Raw genomic sequence first — 23,350 nt, forward strand, 5'->3', positions numbered from 1 at the left:
GGGAAAACTGTAACAGAAGCCCGGAAAGATGAGAATCATGAGAGAAGTTCACAGCCCCTGGGGGTTGAAAGGAGGCAGAGGGTCTGTCCAGCTGAGACAGAACCCTCCAGAGTTCCACCAAAGTCATATCATTTCATATGGGCCTGAAGGAGGGGCAGGACTTCCCCAGGAGCGGAGGGGGGTGGAAGAGTACATTCCAGGCCCAGGGAGGAACATGAACAAAAGGACAAAGGGACAAAACAACAGATGGGGTGGAGGAAACTACATAGTCTGGGAAATGTGAAGGGCACAGAGACGATCCAGGGATCCCATAGAGAAGTAAGTTGGAGGAGGGTTGTGTAGAGCCCTGATTCCAGGGTGAGAAAAGATGTGGAGTTAAGGCATCATAAGAACCCCGTCTGAGTTCTCCTTCTGGACCCATGGAAGTCCAGTGTGCTGGCTATGAGACAAAGGGAAACCCATGCAAATATGCTGCTTGCTGTACCCTACATAATAAATATTATTATGGGTTACACAAAGGCAAAATAGTCCCTTACCTCTGACCTAGGAGGCCTTGTGCCTTTTGCCAGGCTAAGTCATGAGCTTGTAAGTGGGGTGAGACCTAAGACTCTTCACAGTTCTTGACAGTAGGATGGGTTTGAAGGGGACAGCTTGGAGCTGTGGCAAACAGGAGGCTATAGAAATTAGGATGCTATTGGCTGCAGGTAAAACACTAGGCAACTAAAAATGGCTTAAAAAGGAATGTCATTTAATGATCTCACATCAACTATGAGATCAGAAAATTCCAGGAGTGGTGGTTATTTTGGCAGCTCAAGACCATTAGAGTCTGGATTAGCTTCCCTTTGATGCTTTCTACTTTCTCCTCATAGTCCCAAGATGACTGCCATAGCACCAACCGTTATAGCCTCACATAGGAACAGGCCATCTTCCCCACAAAAAGCATTATACGTTAGAGAAAGAGTTTTGTTTTTGTGTAACTTCCTTTTTCTGTTGGGTAGGAAGACTTTCCCTCATGTTTCATCAGCCAGAACTAGGTCACAGACCCACTGAAAATCAATTACTCCAAATAGGAATGGGATTAATGTGAATAACTTAGACCAGTGATTCTCAAATTTGAGTGTGCTTATCAAAGCTTGGAGGACTTGTTAAAACACAGATTGCTGGGCCTTAGGGTCTTGGTTTAGCAGGTCTGGGGTGGGGCCCAATAATTTTATTTCTAACAAGTTCCCAGATAGGTTGCTGCTGGTCCAGGGACCATACTTTCAGAAGCACTGGTTTCAGGTTATGCTTCTTAATTCTGGTTATATAGTAGAATAACCTTGGGCAAATGTAAATATATAAAAAAACTGTAACTACCTGGGTGATTCTAATATGTAACATAAACATATAATTTTATATGTATGTATAAAATGTCTGAGCCACACACCTGACCTACTGAATCAAAATTTCAAGCAGCAGGGCCTGTAAACTGGGACTTTAAAAAAATCCCTTCACTGATTCTAATGTGCAGTCAGGGTTCCACAAGTTGGCCTAAATCAAAATGAAATCTCTCTGTCTGATCCCTAAATGTCAGCATTTCTAAACAGGGAATGAGGAGAATGGCTTGGAGCAGCCAGCCTGGGGTGGTCGCCACAGGGAATATCATGGTGCTCAGAGCAGTAACTGAAGGAGCATCTCTGAGGGACTTTGCAGGTAGAAGCGACCATCCTTGGAGACCGAAGGGATGTGGAAAGAGAGGGAGAGGGAGGAGGTGATGTCGGATGGGGCTTCCACAGAGCCATGAGGAGAATGAAGGAACCCAGAGAAGCAGGCTCTGCAGAGATGTAATAGTTCCAATCAGGACGTGTGGAGTTAGAGGTGGCCATGGGATGCCACATGGGACAGACCTACAGGCAGGGGAATGGGAAGCCGGAGATGCATGATTGAGAGGTGAGGGCTGAAGATGGCCACAGGCATAGCAGCAGTCTTTCTCTTGACCAGTCATGCGATCAGCTACATACCCTTAGGACTCAGCATCCCTGGCCTGGGCTATTCCAGTAGAACACTGCCCAGACTTCCTGCCTCCAGTCTCTCAAGTCCAGTCATCCATTTCTCACACAACCTTCATTATGATCTTCCTAACACAAAACTGTGATGCTTGGACTCCATTTTGTAAAGCTCTTCCCTAGACTGCCACTATCGTGGAGAGGGTCTCAGCCTTGGCCACACTTTCGAAGTGCTTGCAGAAGTATTTAACAAACTCTGGGCTCTGGGCTACCCTGACACCAGCTCCTTCAACTTTCTGATTTAACTGTTCTGGAAGGGCACCTGGGAATTGATATTTTTAAAATCCTCTTCCAAAGATTCCAATGTGCAGCCAGAGTTGAGACTATGGACCCTCAGGATGAAGTCCAAACTCCTGGGCGTGGCATCCCGGTTTATCTTGCCCAACGCATCTCTCCATGCATGTTCCTGGAGCTCAAGCCCTCTCTTCCCTTGTCATTCCCCAAACACACCATGCACTTTCATGTTTCTGCAACTCCACACCTACTCTTCCTCTGCTCAAGAGTCCTTTCTGTTTGTTGGGTCCATGGATGTCTTTATCCCAAGCTCACTCGGCCTTAAGCATCATCTCTGCCTAGAGGGCTTCCTTGCTCTTCTAAGGTAGTGACTACTTTTTCTCGGGTGCCCCACCTGGTCCTGTTCCTCTCTCACTGAACAGACAGATGTGTATTCATCTCTCTGATGGGCTTTGCTCACCCACTTACTGTGGAAGTTGTTTCAGCCCTGCTGGTCACCACATTAGCTGTAAAAGAGATAATGATGTCTATTGTGTGGACTTCCTTCCTTCCCTCCTTCTTTCCTTCTTTCCTCCCTCCCTCCCTCCCTCCATCCCTCCCCTCCCCTCCCCTCTCCTCTCATCTCCTCTCCTCTCTCTTCTTTCCTCCCTCCTTCCCTCACACACACTCTTCCTTCCTTCCTTTCTTCCTTTCTTTCTTTCCTTCCTTCCTTCCTTTCAGACTTCTTTGTTTTATTTTTTTATATTATTTTATCATTATTATTTTAAAAGATTTTATTTATTTATTTATTTGACAGAGAGAGAGAGAGAGCAAGCACACAAACAGGCAGAGTGGCAGGTGGAGGAAGAGGAGAAGCAGGCTCCCCACTGAGCAGAGAGCCCGATGCGGGGTTTGATCCCAGGACCCTGGGACCATGACCTGAGCTGAAGGCAGATGCTTAACCAACTGAGCAACACAGGCACCCCTATTTATTTATTTTAGAGAAAGAGAGAGAATGAGAGTGAGCATGAGGGGAGGGCAGAGGGAGAGGGAGAGAGAATCTCAAGCAGACTTGGAGCGAGCATGGAGGCTGACACGGTACTCAATCTCACAGCCCTGAAGTCATGACATGAGCCAAAACCAAGAGCTGAATCCTTAACAGACAATGCCACCCAGGTGCCCCCACTGTGTGAGTTTCTTATGAGAATGAAATGAAACAATTTGTGTTCAGTGTTGAACATAGGGCCTGGCACAGAATAAGCCCTCCACCTCTTGACCAGTGCTGCCCAAGAGAAGTACAACAAGCCACACACAAGGAAAAAAAAAAAGAAAAGAAAATTAATCTCAGTAGTATATTTTATCTTAACTCAAAATATCCCCAATATTACCTTTGAACATGTAATCAATCTAAAAGTTATTAAGGAGCTAATTTTACTGGTTTTCATACACACTCTTGAAATAGCTATTTTATAGTTTTAGCACATCTCATTTCAGACTAGCCACTTTTCAAGGGCTCACTAACACTTGTACATGGCTGGTAGCTACTGTACCGGACAGTGCAGTTCAACATACCATATCTGATTTTCCCCTGCATCACCCAATGCTTTACATAGAGTAGTGTCTGACACGTGTCTATGAGATATTATTGCGTGAAGTAGGTAGTTCTAGAGTCATATCATTGGACAGGTTGTCAAGGAGAATAATTGAGACACAATCACAGGTTATGATGAGAGGTTATGGAAACCAGCCAGTGACTGAAAGAAGGGCAAAGCCAACGTGGGGGAGCACCATTAATCTCCACGGCGAGTCTGAAGTTAGAAGTCTAGAATGGAAAGGTCTAGATATTGGTCTTCATGCTGTGGTCACTAATATTTGGGTTCTCTTCAAACAAGTCTCATGCTAAATTAGAGGCAATCAACCCTACCCAATGACTGCATAGGTGGCCCTTTTTGGGTTAGAATCTTGGGATCACTATGGGAAAATCACTTGACTCCAGATACCTCCCTCACCAGGCTGAGTTTTAGGGAATTGTTATTAAAACAGACTTGTGTTTGAGTTCTGGTTCTACCATCAATGAGCTGTGTGATCTCAGACAACTTACTTCACCTTTTCAAGTTTCAGCTTCTGCCATCTGTGAAATGCAGACTAATAGTAGCTTCTGTATCATAGGGTTGCCTTGAGGAGATCACACATTGTGACCATGTCTTGAGGAGACCATATGCTTCTGACATGGCTCCCTACTATTTTCACCTCCTGGTATTCACCTCCTATGTATCCCCTCCCTTTGGGCATGGGCTGGTCTTAGTGACTAAATGCTAACCAACAGAATATGGCAAAATGTTGGGGTGCACTTCCAAGAGTAGATTACGAAGACTCTGACTTCTGTTTTGCTAGCACCTTCTCTTTCTGGTACTCTCTGCTCTCTAAGGAAGCAAGCTTCCAAGTTATAAGATGCTCTGTGGAGAGGTGTACATGGAAAGGAACAGTGGAGGTTTTGTGCCACAAGCTCATGACAGCTCCATGAGGAACGTACTTGCACAGCTCAAGGGGAAGTAAGTTTTGACAACAATGTGAATGAGTTTGAAAATGGGTCCTTCAGGTGGAGATTTGAGATAAGACTGTGGGCTTCTGGGAACCAGAAGACCCAGCAAAATTGTGCCTGGAACCACAGGAACCATGAGGCAAGAAATGTGTGTTGTTTTAAGTTGCAAGTCTTGGGGTAATTTGTTACACAGTAATGAGTAACATAGGCATGCATGCAGCAGTCTGACACAGCATCTAGAATATAGAGATGCTCAGTAGCTTAAAATATTACTTTAAGCAGGAGTAGGGGAGAAGTTTGCTCTTGGTAAGGGAGTTTTGTCTCATAACACAGAAATTCTCTAAGCTAGGCAGCCTACTGACAGCTTTTATGAACAGCCTGGATGAAATCAGATTTGCTTAAGGGGAGTCATAATTTTATTTTTTAAATTACATTCACTCTTTCACACTGAAGTTGGCATGTACCTACACACCCCAGGCCTGGTTTCCACCCCATCCCATCATGTCCCACTTTCAACTGAGGCCCCATATCATCACACTGTAAGAACAAAAATCAGACCCTTTCCTGGGATGGAAAGCCACAGCCTACCCAGGGGTCGAAAGCAGCTTTAGGACCAAGAATAAGGTACAGTCAACCCACTGCACCAAGAGGAGAGTTTTGTTTTGTTTTGTTCCCCTTTTTCAGGATTTGGTTGTCCTCAGAGAGAAAAACTAGTAAGAAGAAACCATGCATAATGAAGTTTAGCATCTATGATCATGGAGCCTGATCAATTGTGAAATGTAATCAATTACAAGGTGCCTTGTCTGGGAAACAAATGTGTTAACTAAAGGGGGGTGGTCTGTGCATCACTGAGAGGAAAGGAACTTGGAGGATCCGCGATTTGTCAGGGTTTTTTTTTTTTTTTTTTTTTTTTCCTGTGCTGTCCAGGGCAAGGGGGCCCATCTGGCTGACAGGAACATCAGCTCTGCTTGATAGGCAGACCCGAGAGGAGCCAGAGCATCAGGCAATCATAACTTACTGACACGAGCCATTAAGATCAGCCTGCTCATCTCTGGCAGAGTCCTTGCTTACTACGCAGTCTTCTGATGAGAATCATTCATTTCCCACATGAGCAGGCCTCCCACCAATGGACATGAGGTTCTGGTTTTCTCAGAAGTTACAGTTCTCCCTGGTACTAATGAGCTAATATTCTGTCTTATTCATCAGTCTCTTGAGAGTTTGCACAGCCTGGGTGGGTCCCTGACCTCTGAGGCACCAACCAGATACAGCTGCTGCCTCTCAAAGAGGAGGACACGTTCCTGGGACCTGGTGAGCTCCTGTCCTCCCTCCCTCTTTCCTGCTCTCAATCCCCTCTTTCTTTTCTTTCTCTTCATCTTTTTTTCTTCTGCTGCACCCACCTCCTCTCTCTCTTTTTCTCTTCCTCGGTGTCATGTCTCTGGTATGAATCATGACATAGCATTCTTGGTTAAGCTAATGGATTTTGGAGCCTATGGGGTTTGAGTGCTGGTTCTGTCATTTAGTAGCTGTGGGCTCTTGGGCAAGTTATTTTAAGCTCTTGGTGACTCATTTGCAAAATTGGAATAATAACATTTGCCTCGTAAGGCTGATATCAGGATGAAATAAATCAGAGCAGCCCCTGGCACTGGTGAGTACTCACTCACTCAGTGACAGTTAAGTGACAAATCCTGGGTGCTTGCCATGTGACACATTTGTGCTGAGGGCTTGTATAGATGGTTGGGAGACATAGACCTGCCTCCAGGGCACATGTAGGAAGAATGGGGAGGAGGAGGCAGGGACATCAACAGGTCATTTCAAAGTATGCGCTTACCTGATGCTGGCTCATCGTGAGGGGTGATGTCCCTTGGGGACATTTGAGTCTCAATGCTGTCTGCTTTTTCACTGCCACATGGGTCACTGCCTAGCGCCAAGAGGTACACTATATGGGTCTAGGAACCTTATGTGGGAGGGCGTTTGGGAGAGGACTGAAACCTACAAGGAGAGGCTCAGAGGGCATGGGGAATGAGGTTTGCATCTGTTGCAGACTTTCAGACGTGTCTCTCATTGGGTGTTTGGGGCTGTTCCCCACATTCTGTACCAGTCATTTGATGAGATGCTCAGAGGTTCCTTCTTGGTTTATGGCCCCTGCAGTCCTAGTGGCCTGTAAATGGACAGGTAGGTGTGTTGGTGAAGATGTGAATGTAGCACAATCCTGATGAATCAACGACTCCTGTACTGACAGTGGTCTGATTGCTGAGGTTGGCAGTGCCCAGGGAGACCTGACGTCATAACCAAGAATAAAGAAAGACATAAGATTGTCTCCTTAGAGGTATGGGAAGGGATCCATAAATGTCACCACTATTCCTTCCCAGGGGCTTTGCATCCTGTTGCCCTGAGTGTCCCACTAAGGGGTTTGCTACTGAAGTCTGCTCTCTGAAGACCATTGTCATATTCTACTCTTTTCTCTTTCATCAAATGCATGGATTTGGTGTCTTTGCTAATAGGTGTCACACTTTTAAGCAATTAAAAAGTTAAATTAATTTCTTTTTGGAACAGGTGAAGAGTTGGCGTGCATTAAAGTCAAAAGGTACTGAAGGATATACAGAAAGTTTCTCCTGCTCCCTCTTTAACCACCTGGTTCCTCTCCCCAGGGCAATTAGTGTTAGCAGTTTCTTGTGAGACTGTCAGATCCTTAGATAAAAGAGACCAGGATTTATAAGATTTCTATTAATTCAACATTTCTTTATTGAGCACCAACCAGGTGCCAGGCGGTAGAGGAGAACAACAGGGAATGGTCTCAGTTCTCTGAGATCCCATGGTGCACTAGGGGCAGAGGCCAACAATTATAATCTGATTTTATTAAAGGAGAAATAGAGAGAGGAAAATAAGCCAATAATGGAGACAGAGGACCGTCTGTAACCCACCTTTTGGATTTTCCAGGCACCACAATTGGAGTGCTGTAGAATTCATTTCTTCCCTGGTAAATGAGCTTTTGACTCTTTCTCTTAACTTAGTCTCATAGAATTGAAGTTTATTTTGGATCATCTGCTAATTAAAAAAAAAAAAAACAGCTTTACTGAGATACAGTTCATGCAACACAAAATTTACCTTTTAAAGTGTACAATCTCTTATATTCTCCTACACTAGAATCATGCATTAACAAGACAATCAATTTTAGAACATTTGCCTTACCCTAAGAGGAAACCTCATACCTCTTTATTGTTACCCACAATCTCCCCATCGCCCCAGCTACTGGCAACTGCTAATCTCCTTTCTATCTCTATAGATTTGCCTATTCTGGACGTTTAAATGGATATACATGGAATTATGTAATATGTAACCTTTAATGTCTGGCTTCTTTCATTTAGCGTTGTGTTTTCAAGGTCCACCCATGTTGTAGCATGCACCAGAGCTTTGTCTAACTATGATGGCATAATATCCCACTGTGTGGATAGACAACATTTTGTTTATCCATTCATCAGTTGATGACATTTGGGTAGTTTCTATGTTTTGGCTATTATGAATAATGCTGTTATAATCATTCATGTACAAGTGTTTTTTTGAAAGCTTGTTTTTAATTCCTTTGGATGTGTACCTGGGTGTGGAATTGCTGAGCCATAATGTAATTTTATATTTCACTTATTAAGGAATCACCAAATGGTTTTCCACAGCAGCCACACCATTTTACATTTTCACCAGCAGCACACAAGGGTTCTAATTTTCTCACTTTCCTGCTTTTAAAATTGGACTTTTCTCCTAGATGCTCCTTCTGGAATCATCTACTTTGCTGCTCACTCTGCTGCCTGTGGACTCACCCCAGGCCTCAGCCGCTACTTACCTGGTGGCTGACCTAGACAGAATTTGTAAATCATGTTTATCTTTTTTTTTTTTTTAAAGATTTTATGTATTTATTTGACAGAGAGAAAGAGATCACAAGTAGGCAGAGAGGCAGGCAGAGAGAGAGGAGGAACCAGGCTCCCCACTGAGCAGAGAGCCTGATGCCTATCTAGTGGCTTCTGAGGCTTCCCAGCTTCCCAGCTTCCCAGGCTGCTGGAATGACTACCTTTTCCACTTCTCAACCAGTCAGTGCTTTGTTGGATAGCCACACAGCACACCTGAAGGCTGAATGACTGGGGGTTGCAGGAATGCAGAGTGGGGCCACCTTCCTCCCCAAGGGTCACAGTTCCTAATCCTCAGCACCCTAGATCCCCTCCCTCTGCCTCTGCCAGGAGCAATAAAAGTCTTCCTTCCCAACATCTGCCATACCTCTGCATCTGCAAAGCCGGCAGCCCATAGCTTGGGATTGGGTCAAGCAGGGCTCAAGACCCAGGACCCTGAGATCATGACCTGAGCCAAAGGCAGCTTAAACCACTGAGCCACCAGGCACCCATATTGTGTTTATCTTTAAACTTTAAATGTGAGAGCTACAGGCCATCACACCTGTATTCATGTCTGGAGAATGGAAGGAAAGATCTTGGGAGCAGAGAAAGGGAGGTCAGGTCTATATAGTAGTTGTACTCAGTTCCCTTTTGACCCCAAGGCAGTGACTAATTGCTTCTTTCTTTAGTTTCCTCACTTAAGGGAGGACTGAGTGGGCTTTAGGTGAGTCCAGTGGGCTGGAGAGGGAGAACTAGGTTGCCAAAGACAGAGAGAGGGAAGCAGAAGGTCAAGAACTTTGTAATTGTCCAGGGTTAAGCCAGGAAGATTTGGAGGCCAGGTGGAATCTAGAGTGCACAAAGAGTGTCAGCAGCAAGCCAGGAACCCCAGAGCTAAAAATAGAGGACCGAAGCATGGTCCATACCAGGGAGGACAGGTAAGCCAGGACTGACCATGCAGCCCCAGCAGAGTACTTCACAGAGGCTGCTGGCTCTTGAGCCCTGCTTGACCCAATCCCAAGCTATGGGCTGCCGGCTTTGCAGATGCAGAGGTATGGCAGATGTTGGGAAGGAAGACTTTTATTGTTCCTGGCAGAGGCAGAGGGAGGGGATCTAGGGTGCTGAGGATTAGGAAGTGTGACCCTTCGGGAGGAAGGTGGCCCCACTCTGCATTCCTGCAACCCCCAGTCATTCAGCCTTCAGGTGTGCTGTGTGGCTATCCAACAAAGCACTGACTGGTTGAGAAGTGGAAAAGGTAGTCATTCCAGCAGCCTGGGAAGCTGGGAAGCTGGGAAGCCTCAGAAGCCACTAGAGAGAGGGGCGCCTGGGTGGCTCAGTGGGTTAGGCCGCTGCCTTCGGCTCAGGTCATGATCTCAGAGTCTTGGGATCGAGCCCCGCATCGGGCTCTCTGCTCAGCAGGGAGCCTGCTTCCTCCTCTCTCTCTGCCTGCCTCTCTGCCTGCTTGTGATCTCTCTGTCAAATAAATAAATAAAATCTTTAAAAAAAAAAAAAAAAAAGAAGCCACTAGAGAGAGGTTGATGCCAAGGTGTGGACCCGTTCTGGCTCCCCTGTACGTGCGATGGTAACTGACATACTTATGTACCAGGCACTGTTCTAGACACTTTACATGTGTTGATCCATTTAATCCTCAGAAACCTCTGAATTGGGTGCTCTTATAATGCTAGTTTTCCGGTGAGGAAAGTGAGGCACAGAGTGGTTAAGCAAGAGCTCCCCAAGACACAGCTGGTAAATGCCAGAGCAAAGGTTTGAACGTAAACCTAGACAGTCTGCTTCCAGGGTGTGTAGTTTGTTGTTGTTGTTTTTGTTTTTATTTTGTTTTGGGGGGAGAGAGAGAGAAAGAGAGGGAGGGAGAGAGAACATGGGTGGGGAGGGGCAGGGGGAGGAGGAGAGAGAGAATATCAAGCAGGCTCCACACTCAGCATGGAACCTGATGAGGGGCTTGATCTCACGACCCTGAGATCATGTCCTGAACCAAAATCAAGAGTCGACGCTTAATGGACTGAGGCACCCAGGTGTCCCCGGAGTGTGTAATTTTAACCACTAGGCTATGCTGCTTGTGTCTTTGAAACTTTGTTGTCCCTTTCCCCTGTCCCCTCCAAGGTCCTGAGGAAACAGGGCCCACTGTCTCCTAGATGTGGCTGAGATTGCTCCACCTCTACTGACTTGGCCAACATCCCTCTCCGCCACAATTCTACAGACTCTAGATCTCTTCATCTAGCTCTTCCAGCCACCTCCCCGCCCGCCCCCCCCCCCCCCCGCTCCTGCCATTTTTCCTTGTCTAAGCTTATCTGATTTAGCAAAAAACAAAAGAATACAAACACAAAACTGAAAAAGCAAGCAAAGAAAAATCACAAAACCCCAAACCTGGAATGTCCAGTTACTACTGTGTTTTAGAGAACCAGTGAATGATTTTGTAGTGTAATTATGTCCCAGGGGCATACTTATGTTTGGGATATACTTGTGCTACATAATTTTTTGTTGTCTCTCTCAAATTAAAGTATAACTAGGGGCGCCTGGGTGGCTCAGTGGGTTAAAGCCTCTGCCTTTTGCTCAAGTCATGATCCCAGGGTTCTGGGATCGAGTCCCGCATCGGGCTCTCTGATCAGCAGGGAGCCTGCTTCCTGCCCTCTCTCTCTCTGCCTGCCTCTCTGCCTGCTTGTGATCTCTGTCAAATAAATAAATAAAATCTTAAAAAAAATTTAAAGTATAACTAGCAGTTCTGTGTTTTATCTGACAAACTTACTGTTTTTTGGACTTTGTGTTGGGGTCACACGTAGATGAAGAGTTGCTGTTGTGAACACTTCCTCCTCCAGATAGTCCCCAGAATGTTCACTGTCTATCCATTTTATTATGATTCCTGGGGGATCCTGCCATTAGAAGTCTCTATTAGGGACGCCTGGGTGGCTCAGTTGGTTGGGCTGCTGCCTTTGGCTCAGGTCATGATCCTAGCATCCTGGGATGGAGTCCCACATTGGGCTCCTTGCTTGGCAGGGAGCCTGCTTCTCCCTCTGTCTCTGCCTGCCACTCTGCCTGCCTGTGCTTGCACACTCTCTCTCTCTCTCTCTGATAAATAAATAAATAATACCTAAAAAAACCCATATGCTTATTTAATCTTATTTCTCTATTTCTGGATTTGAAGACACAGCCTTACCAATCCCAGAGCAGATGAATGTTTATGAGCCTGTGCTTTAAAACCACACCACAGAGTTTTTGAAATTCTGAAGATGTGCTGTCTACTGGTCTTCTCCCTCTCCTTCCATTATGCTTCTCTATTTGCTCCCCTTTAAAAAAGAATTCTCAGATTAGCTTTTTCTGAATCTCCTTTTGGAAGAACCATGCCAGCTTTCCACCAAGTTCATGTTCTTCAGGTGTCCTATGATCTCACATACAGATTCTATCAACATATTTGAAATAAAAGTCAGGCCCATTGCTCTTTGGTTCTTAGGCTCCTCTGTAGGCTTTTATAATAGGTCCTACATTTTGGCCAACATTTCTGCAATTTCACCCTTCAGAGCTCTTGGATGGATGCCATATGGTCAGCAGGATTTATTTACACCTAATTTTTCAATTAGGTCTAGACTGTCTCTACAACCCATGTCTTACATGCTTCAAAAGATACTCTGAGGGGTAGAAAATTCTCTCCTGACCTTTCCCATCTGCTTGAGGTTCGCTGTCTAGGTTGGGCCTATAGTAGATCCTGGAAGAATCAAAGATGTAAAAAAGATGGTCCCTGGGCGCCTGGGTGGCTCAGTGGGTTAAGCCGCTGCCTTCGGCTCAGGTCATGATCTCAGGGTCCTGGGATCGAGTCCCGCATCGGGCTCTTTGCTTGGCAGGGAGCCTGCTTCCCTCCCTCTCTCTGCCTGCCTCTCTGTCTACTTGTGATCTCTCTCTGTCAAATAAATAAATAAAATCTTAAAAAAAAATATGGTCCCTGGCATCAAATAGCTCATAGTCTGGGAAGGAAGATGATAGAGTTAAAAAATCTTTCAGTGGCAAATTACAGAAAAATTAGCTAGAAGTGGATTAATAAATGAGTTTTATTTATTTATTTATTTTTTAATAATAAGTAGTCTGAGGGCAGGTGAATGCTGATGTTGGTTTAGCTCTTCAACAATGTCCTTAGGGGTCAGGCCCCATAGGTCCATTTTTAGTTATTGGTTTCTCATCTTTGTGCTCTTTGCCTCATGGCCACAAAATAGCTGCTGTGGCCCCACGCATTATGCCCCTGCTTGAGGCTGGAACAAAAAGGAAGAGTAGGACACCACTTGTTTCTGTTTCTGTCATTGGGAAGAAGCACCTCCCACCCTACCCCTGCCACTTCCCCCAACCAACCATACAAGACTTGAGCTCATCTATCATTGGCTACAACGCATGTCATATTGCCACCCAAGCAGTAAAACAGGCTAGGAACATGAGTTTTTAGGCTTTTCAGACTCTTTGGTGGAGGTAGGCAAGGTTGGGAATGGGTGTTTGTTTAGCTAATGAATAGTATTCTCCTTGGAAGGGAAGCCTAAGGCAGTTTCAGTGCCAGAGGAGTAGCACAGATTCAGACCCAGCAAATCAGTTATTCCCCTAGCTTCTTGCTTTATGTGGAGTTCAGAAGGAAGACAGTTGCTCATGAACTGAGATAGCCATGGAACTTAAGTTGCAGCAGGAAGGCTGGATGAGATTTAGACGTTGTTGGGTTGAGGACATTCTAGGTCAGAGAAATAATGGAAAGGACTAGAGATGGTGACACAACTGTCTTGAAGGGCAGTGAGCATGGAGTGTGGGATCATGCAGAGTAGAAATGTACCCAAAGGACTGATTTTGGTTAATTTTCTAGAAGCTGCCCTCTTGAGTTTTTCAGAAGCTGTAGCTTGCCTTAAATGCATGGAGAAGAGTAAGCACTTTGTATGGAACAAGTTCCCAGCAAAGTTCTCTTCAGATGCATCATGTTTCCCAACATCCTCTGCATGGGCTCTGAGCAAGCACATTTCTGATCTGCTCATGCTGAAGAGCCTCTTTGGCCCCCACTCCAGTTACTGTCCACCTGGTCCTTGTTTCTGAAGCCCACGCTCTACTTCTTATCTTTGTACTCCTTTGCATCTCTGGAATGGTTCCATTGCTTTCATCTACTTTGAGATGTTGTCCTTTGTGCTCAGATGTTGGCAATTATGTTACCTCTCTACACTTGACCTTTTTTGGACTATTAACAATCCTTCCACACTCATTGAGCTCTTGACAACTGATGACCCCAGGCTTCATGATTGAAATCTAATCTGGGCCACCATCCTTGACCCAACCCTACAACTAAACTTGGTCAAGCTATTTTCCAGTCTTGTTCTTCATTAAGTAAGCATAAAGTAGTCATTGAAAGCCTTGGTTGGGAGAATCCAAGTCAGTAAAAGACATGTTAGGAAGCTCTCCATGACAGTGGCATTTAGAAGAGGTTGTGGGGAGGAGATCCAGTGGTGAGCAGACCAGTCAGGAGGCTGCTGCAGTAACTTATAAAGATTTGGACTGGGCAGGGGCAGGGCACATCCCTGATATCAGAAAAATATGAAAGGATGTGTCAGTGGGATTCGGGACATGATGATTTTGGTTTGGGAAGAGAAGAAGAAGCACAACAGGAAGCCAGTGTTTCTAGTGGGAACTGTTATTGGGAATAGCAGACGAGGGCCCATTGAACCAGTTTTTGTTTGGTTGGTTTTTAAGAAGATGCATTTGGCTTTGGGCAAGCTTCATGTGGAGTGGCAGCAGGGTTTCTAGGGGACGACAGTGTGGGAGTTGAGAAAAGGATCCTGGTGAGAAGGAAAACTTGTAGGTGTTCACTGGGAACAGCAAGAAAGAAGGGTTAGGAAAGAGCAGGGAGAAACAAGGATCGTGGAAGGTGGGGAAGGGGAGGGGAAGTTGGAGAAGTATTTGCAGGCAAGTAGGATATGTGAGGGTCTGAGAAACTAGAACAGGAGAGAGTTTCAAACCTGAAGGAATGGCCAGCCATGGCAGCCCACAAGCCTCTTCCCTCATAAGGTAGAGCATTCGAGTCCTTTTGCTGGGTCCTTGTCATTTCTAATTTCAGTCCTGTCCTCATGATAATTAAGAACCTTCTCTCTCTCATCAGTTTTCTCCCTTGGGGTGCTTATTTTTACTTTTGGAGCCAAGTCAGATTCTGCAAGACACTTTTCCAATACATTTTGACCTTAGTTAATTCTGATTTTCATCTGCCTGTCACAATGAGTGAGTTTCCTCATTCCCCTGATTTGAATGAATATTTCTCAGGTTTTTTTTTTTTTTTTTTTTTTTTTTTTGTAAAACAAGGGCAGAACCTCTTATGTGGCCAAACAGCAGTGCTGTGACATTTGGTTGCCTTGTAAGGCTTTCGTTTGTTTGTTTTTGCTTCTTAAACATTTTTCCTGGACTTCCTGAGAGATGCTGGTGAACATTCTTCAGGATTCCTGTGACCTTTTTCCTTCTTTCTATACTTAGCTCATTCTTGTATTTTCCTAGTTCCTACTGAAAGCCTGAGGTGTATCTTATTATGGATTTCTTTTCTCTCTGATTGTTGGAGTTAATTTCGTGTTACAATGTTAACAGCAGCTAACATTTGTAAAGTGCTTTACAATTTACAAAGCATCTCACATACATTTTCTTATTGTATCTTCACAGTAATTCTGTGAAGCAGTTTAGGTACAATTGTCCTTGTTTTACCAATGAGGCCTCTGAAAACTCAGACAGTAATAGAAGGGGCCCTAGTAATTAAGATCCTTGACTCACTTCCCTTCCTCCCTTCCTCCCTCCCTCTCTTCTTTCCTTCCTTCCTTCCTAATATCACATTTTTTCCTTTAAAAAAAGAAAAAAGACAACACATGATCATTTGAGGAAATTTGGAAAGTCCACAAAAAAATAAAGAAGCAGATATACATTGTTACCTACTCCACTGTTCAGGAAATGCTACTGTCAGCACTTTGTGGTGTTTCTTTCCAGTCCCATTTCTATAGATTGGTGAAGACTTAATATGATTAAAAGTTAACCACATCTTGATGTTTGAGCCTGACTTTTAAGTGTAACATTATATTGTGCACATTTCCCCTTGCCATTCAACTATTTGAAAATGGATTCTAGCATGTGGATATTATAATAATCTATGTAACCATTCTCCTCTTTCAGGACCCTGGAGTTGTTTCCATTTGGAGCTTGTACAAAAACACTTGTGATGAACATCTTTTATACCACAAACACCTGTCTGAACATCTGTGTTCTAAGAGTAAGTATGGAAGGGCTGCATGAATGAGCCTATGGTTCAACCATATTCCATAGATGTACTAGCTTTTATCCAACAAGAAGCCTATCTTACCACACCTTTGCCAGCATTGAATATTATATTTTAAACCAATTACTAGTTTTATGGATGAAAAACAAAGTTCCATTGTTTTGTTTTACATGTCTTTGTAAATAGCTTACAGACAGAACTTTTCCCCTTTGTTATCTGTCTCCTGTTAGAGAGTCTATCGTATTTTCACTTTGTTATTGATATTTAAGGCTTTATGTGAGTTAAATGGCCCCCTAATTCTTGATGCTCCCCAGACACCATTCATGCTGTCTTCCCCCACCATAGAAACCATGCTGGAAAGGGGATTTCAGCCTACTAGTAGAGGAAAAAATAATGAACTCAATCAACTCATACAGAATGCATATGATATATAGGCTCCCCTTCTCCAAACAGCCCTCTTAGGGCCTTGTACCTGGCACATATCATGTAAAGGTAAAAATAGGTGCAAATATGCTATAGATACTTGTGGAATGAGTAAATTAATGTGGTTCCAAGGGATTAAATCAGATTAGGATGAGAATGGAAGGGGAGAAGTCAGTTGCTCAAGGATGGGATGAGCTACAAGGAGTGGTGAGATGTCCAGGTAGGGACATCCTGGTCTAAGAGGGACTCTAGTACCATTTCAGGGACTGGAATAGATCATTCCATTGCCCCAGAGGTTTCCTCTCTGCCCATGAATGTAGTTTGAGACATTATACAAAATGTCTTGGTACCTTTGTTCTAGGTCACAAATGGCAAACATATTTCATCCCATGTGCCGGTTCCTATGGGCTGGTCGTGGTTGCCTGTAGGGCTGGTCGAGTAATATTATGCTGCTGTACTGGGTTCTGCAGAGCGGAGCACTGTGATTTAGAAATAATGACTTCCATGGGTGCTGGAGCAGGAATGTTCATGTCTGTGTTATCTTTGTCTTTTTTTTTTTTAAGACTTTATTTATTTACTTGTGAGAGAGAAAGAGAATGAGAAGGGGGAGGGTCAGAGGGAGAAGCAGACATCCTGCCGAGCAGGGAGCCTGATGTGGGACTTGATCCTGGGACTCCAGGATCATGACCTGAGCTGAAGGCAGTCGCTTAACCAACTGAGCCACCCAGGTGCCCATGTGCCATCTTTGCCTTAAGGAATCCCTCCAACCCTGTCTCCGGATCCTGCTTACTCATCTTGATGTTCTTGCAGATTTCCCATTTTGAGTCAAGTTATTCTCTCCTCACTTGTTAGATTTGATAGTTGAAAATCACTCTTGCTCTCTCAGTTCCTGACTGGCTCTAGTTCTTGAGAGTCCCATCAGGGAAGAGCTTGCGTGGGACTGCGTTTTGGATGTGGATGATTTTTTTTTTTTAAAGCAGCTTTATTGAGGTATAATTGACATATCATAAAAACTCATTATTTAAACTGTATAATTCAGTGGTTTCTCAAAATATATTCACGGAGTTGGGCAACCATCACCGTAATCAATTTTATAACATTTCCATCACTCTAAAAAGAAGTCACCCTCCCTTCCCAAACCATCCCCTTCTCTAGCCCTAACAACAGTAATCTGCTTTCTGTTTCTATAGATTGGTCTATTCTGGACATTTCCTATAAATGGAACCACACAGTATGTGCTCGTGACTACCTTCTTTCACCTGGCATAATGTTTCCAAGGTTTGTCCATGCCATGCTGTAGCGTGGGTGAGTACTTGTTATTTATTAGTGCTGAATCACATTCTGTAGTACGGACAGATCACATTTTATCTATCAGTTCATCAGTTGATGGTCATTTGGGCTGTTTCCACCTTTCAGCTTTTGAGGGTAATGCTATCATGAACATTCATTACAAGTTTTTGTATAGGAGTGTATTTTCATTCCTTCTGTGCAGGTAATCCTGTGCTTAACCTTTTCAAAAGCTACCAGACTGTTATCCTAAGTTGCTGTGTCATTTAATATTTCCATCAGCATTTCCTGAGGGTTCCATTTTCTCCACATCCTCTCCAAGACTTCTTATTTGTCAGTCCTTTTGATTATAGTTACCCTAGTGAGTGTAAAGTGGTATCTCATTGTGGTTTTGATTTGTATTTCCCTGATGACTAATGATATTGGGTATCTTTTCATCATCTTATTTGTTATTTATGTATTTTTTTTTTTTAGAAATGTCTGCTCAGATTCTTTGCCAAATTTTTTTTTAATTTTATTTTTTATAAACATATAATATATTTTTATCCCCAGGGGTACAGGTCTGTGAATCACCACGTTTACACACTTCACAGCACGCACCATATAACATACCCTCCCCAGTGTCCATAATCCCAACCCCTCCCAGCCCCCCTCCCCCCATCAACCCTCAGTTTGTTTTGTGAGATTAAGAGTCACTTATGGTTTGTCTCCCTCCCAATCCCATCTTGTTTCATTTACTCTTCTCCTACCCCCTTCACCCCCCATGTTGCATCTCCTATCCCTCATATCAGGGAGATCATATGATAGTTGTCTTTCTCCGATTGACTTATTTCGCTAAGCATGATACCCTCTAGTTCCATCCACGTCGTCGCAAATGGCAAGATTTCATTTCTTTTGATGGCTGCATAGTATTCCATTGTGTATATATACCACATCTTCTTTATCCATTCGTCTGTTGATGGACATCTAGGTTCTTTCCATAGTTTGGCTATTGTAGACATTGCTGCTATAAACATTCGGGTGCACGTGCCCCTTCGGATCACTACGTTTGTATCTTTAGGGTAAATACCCAGCAGTGCAATTGCTGGGTCATAGGGTAGTTCTATTTTCAACATTTTGAGGAACCTCCATGCTGTTTTCCAGAGTGGTTGCACCAGCTTGCATTCCCACCAAGAGTGGAGGAGGGTTCCCCTTTCTCCGCATCCTCGCCAGCATCCGTCATTTCCTGACTTGTTAATTTTAGCCATTCTGACTGGTGTGAGGTGATATCTCATAGTGGTTTTGATTTGTATTTCCCTGATGCCGAGTGATGTGGAGCACTTTTTCATGTGTCTGTTGGCCATCTGGATGTCTTCTTTGCAGAAATGTCTGTTCATGTCCTCTGCCCATTTCTTGATTGGATTATTTGTTCTTTGGGTGTTGAGTTTGCTAAGTTCTTTATAGATTTTGGACACTAGCCCTTTATCTGATATGTCATTTGCAAATATCTTCTCCCATTCTGTCAGTTGTCTTTTGGTTTTGTTCACTGTTTCCTTTGCTGTGCAAAAGCTTTTGATCTTGATAAAATCCCAAAAGTTCATTTTTGCCCTTGCTTCCCTTGCCTTTGGTGATGTTCCTAGGAAGATGTTGCTGCGGCTGATGTCAAAGAGGTTGCTGCCTGTGTTCTCCTCAAGGATTTTGATGGATTCCTTTCTCACATTGAGATCCTTCATCCATTTTGAGTCTATTTTCGTGTGTGGTGTAAGGAAATGATCCAATTTCATTTTTCTGCATGTGGCTGTCCAATTTTCCCAACACCATTTATTGAAGAGGCTGTCTTTTTTCCATTGGACATTCTTTCCTGCTTTGTCGAAGATGAGTTGACCATAGAGTTGAGGGTCTATTTCTGGGCTCTCTATTCTGTTCCATTGACCTATGTGTCTGTTTTTGTGCCAGTACCATGCTGTCTTGATGATGACAGCTTTGTAATAGAGCTTGAAGTCCAGAATTGTGATGCCACCAACTTTGGCTTTCTTTTTCAATATTCCTTTGGCTATTCGAGGTCTTTTCTGGTTCCATATAAATTTTAGGATTATTTGTTCCATTTCTTTGAAAAAAATGGATGGTACTTTGATAGGAATTGCATTAAATGTGTAGATTGCTTTAGGTAGCATAGACATTTTCACAATATTTATTCTTCCAATCCAGGAGCATGGAACATTTTTCCATTTCTTTGTGTCTTCCTCAATGTCTTTCATGAGTACTTTATAGTTTTCTGAGTATAGATTCTTAGTCTCTTTGGTTAGGTTTATTCCTAGGTATCTTATAGTTTTGGGTGCAGTTGTAAATGGGATGGACTCCTTAATTTCTCTTTCTTCTGTCTTGTTGGTGTAGAGAAATGCAACTGATTTCTGTGCATTGATTTTATATCCTGACACTTTACTGAATTCCTGTACAAGTTCTAGCAGTTTTGGAGTGGAGTCTTTTGGGTTTTCCACATAGAGTATCATATCATCTGCGAAGAGTGATAGTTTGACTTCTTCTTTGCCGATTTGAATGCCTTTAATTTCCTTTTGTTGTCTGATTGCTGAGGCTAGGACTTCTAGTACTATGTTGAATAGCAGTGGTGATAACGGACATCCCTGCCGTGTTCCTGACCTTAGCGGAAAAGCTTTCAGTTTTTCTCCATTGAGAATGATATTTGCGGTGGGTTTTTCATAGATGGCTTTGATAATATTGAGGTATGTGCCGTCTATCCCTACACTTTGAAGAGTTTTGATCAGGAAGGGATGCTGTACTTTGTCAAATGCTTTTTCAGCATCTATGGAGAGTATCATATGGTTCTTGTTCTTTCTTTTACTAATGTGTTGTATCACATTGATTGATTTGCGGATGTTGAACCAGCCTTGCAGCCCTGGAATAAATCCCACTTGGTCGTGGTGAATAATCCTTTTAATGTACTGTTGAATCCTATTGGCTAGTATTTTGGCGAGAATTTTTGCATCTGTGTTCATCAAGGATATTGGTCTGTAGTTCTCTTTTTTGATGGGATCCTTGTCTGGTTTTGGGATCAAGGTGATGCTGGCCTCATAAAATGAGTTTGGAAGTTTTCCTTCAATTTCTATTTTTTGGAACAGTTTCAGGAGAATAGGAATTAGTTCTTCTTTAAATGTTTGGTAGAATTCCCCCGGGAAGCCATCTGGCCCTGGGCTTTTGTTTGTTTGGAGATTTTTGATGACTGTTTCAATCTCCTTACTGGTTATGGGTCTGTTGAGGCTTTCTATTTTTTCCTGGTTCAGTTGTGGTAGTTTACATGTCTCTAGGAATGCATCCATTTCTTCCAGATTGTCAAATTTGTTGGCGTAGAGTTGCTCATAGTATGTTCTTATAATTGTCTGTATTTCTTTGGTGTTCATTGTGATCTTTCCTCTTTCATTCATGATTTTATTTATTTGGGTCCTCTCTCTTTTCTTTTTGATAAGTCTGGCCAGGGGTTTATCAATCTTATTAATTCTTTCAAAGAACCAGCTCCTAGTTTTGTTGATTTGTTCTATTGTTTTTTTGGTTTCTATTTCATTGATTTCTGCTCTGATCTTTATAATTTCTCTTCTGCTGGGTTTAGGGTTTCTTTCTTGTTCTTTCTCCAGCTCCTTTAGGTGTAGGGTTAGGTTGTGTACCTGAGACCTTTCTTGTTTCTTGAGAAAGGCTTGTACTGCTATATATTTTCCTCTCAGGACTGCCTTTGTTGTGCCCCACAGATTTTGAACCATTGTGTTTTCATTATCATTTGTTTCCATGAATTTTTTCAATTCTTCTTTAATTTCCTGGTTGACCCATTCATTCTTTAGAAGGATGCTGTTTAGTCTCCATGCATTTGGGTTCTTTCCAAATTTCCTCTTGTGATTGAGGTCTAGCTTCAGAGCATTGTGGCCTGAAAATATGCAGGGAATGATTCCAATCTTTTGATAACAGTTGAGACCTGATTTAGGACCAAGAATGTGATCTATTCTGGAGAATGTTCCATGTGCACTAGAGAAGAATGTGTATTCTGTTGCTTTGGGATGAAATGTTCTGAATATATCTGTGATGTCCATCTGGTCCAGTGTGTCATTTAAGGCCTTGATTTCCTTGTTGATCTTTTGCTTGGATGATCTGTCCATTTCAGTGAGGGGAGTGTTAAAATCCCCTACTATTATTGTATTATTGTCGATGTGTTTCTTTGATTTTGTTATTAATTGGTTTATATAGTTGGCTGCTCCCACGTTAGGGGCATAGATATTTAAAATTGTTAGATCTTCTTGTTGGACAGTTCCTTTGAGTATGATATAGTGTCCCTCCTCATCTCTTATTATAGTCTTTGGCTTAAAATCTAATTGATCTGATATAAGGATTGCCACTCCTGCTTTCTTCTGATGTCCATTAGCATGGTAAATTCTTTTCCACCCCCTCACTTTAAACCTGGAGGTGTCTTCGGGTGTAAGATGAGTTTCTTGTAGGCAACATATAGATGGTTTTTGTTTTTTTATCCATTCTGATACCCTGTGTCTTTTGATTGGGGCATTTAGCCCATTAACATTCAGGGTAAGTATTGAGAGATATGAATTTAGTGCCATTGTATTGCCTGTAAGGTGACTGTTATTGTATATTGTCTCTGTTTCTTTCTGATCTACTTCTTTTAGGGTCTCTCTTTGCTTAGAGGACCCCTTTCAATATTTCCTGTAGAGCTGGTTTGGTATTTGCAAATTCTTTCAGTTTTTGTTTGTCCTGGAAGCTTTTAATCTCTCCTTCTATTTTCAATGATAGCCTAGCTGGATATAGTATTCTTGGCTGCATGTTTTTCTCGTTTAGTACTCTGAATATATCATGCCAGCTCTTTCTGGCCTGCCAGGTCTCTGTGGATAAGTCTGCTGCCAATCTAATATTTTTACCATTGTACGTTACAGACTTCTTTTCCTGGGCTGCTTTCAGGATCTTTTCTTTGTCACTAAGACTTGTCAATTTTACTATTAGGTGACGGGGTGTGGACCTATTCTTATTGATCTTGAGGGGGGTTCTCTGAACCTCCTGGATTTTGATGCTTGTTCCCTTTGCCATATTGGGGAAATTCTCTCCAATAATTCTCTCCAATATACCTTCTGCTCCCCTCTCTGTTTCCTCTTCTTCTGGAATCCCAATTATTCTAATGTTGTTTCGTCTTATGGTGTCACTTATCTCTCGAATTCTCCCCTTGTGATCCAGTAGCTGTTTGTTCCTCTTTTGCTCAGCTTCTTTATTCTCTGTCATTTGGTCTTCTATATCGCTAATTCTTTCTTCTGCCTCATTTATCCTAGCAGTCAGAGCCTCCATTTTTTATTGCACCTCATTAATAGCTTTTTTGATTTCAACTTGGTTAGATTTTAGTTCTTTTATTTCTCCAGAAAGGGCTTTTATATCTCCCGAGAAGGTTTCTCTAATATCTTCCATGCCTTTTTCGAGCCCGGCTAGAACCTTGAGATCGTCATTCTGAACTCTGGATCTGACATATTACCAATGTCTGTATTGATTAGGTCCCTAGCCTTTGGTACTGCCTCTTGTTCTTTTTTTTGTGGTGAATTTTTCTGCCTTGTCATTTTGTCCAGATAATAGTATATGAAGGAGCAAGTAAAATACTAAAAGGGTGGCAAGAACCCCAGGAAAATATGCTTTAGCCAAATCAGAAGAGATCCCAAATCGTGAG

The 23,350-nt window shown here is 43.0% G+C and overlaps 1 long non-coding RNA gene across 1 annotated transcript in view; it reads left to right on the plus strand.

Annotated features, from left to right (window-relative positions):
* The first annotated feature begins 6,044 nt into the window (after window positions 1-6,044).
* LOC125103270 (uncharacterized) overlaps window positions 6,045-23,350 on the plus strand; it is a 44,958-nt gene continuing 27,652 nt past the window's right edge. The window contains exon 1 of the long non-coding RNA XR_007128333.1: window positions 6,045-6,108. This is a non-coding gene — a long non-coding RNA (uncharacterized LOC125103270). The remainder of the gene's footprint in view (window positions 6,109-23,350) is intronic.

The sequence above is a fragment of the Lutra lutra genome, chromosome 6 (assembly GCF_902655055.1).
Source record: "Lutra lutra chromosome 6, mLutLut1.2, whole genome shotgun sequence".
In the NCBI taxonomy this organism is placed as follows: domain Eukaryota; kingdom Metazoa; phylum Chordata; class Mammalia; order Carnivora; family Mustelidae; genus Lutra; species Lutra lutra.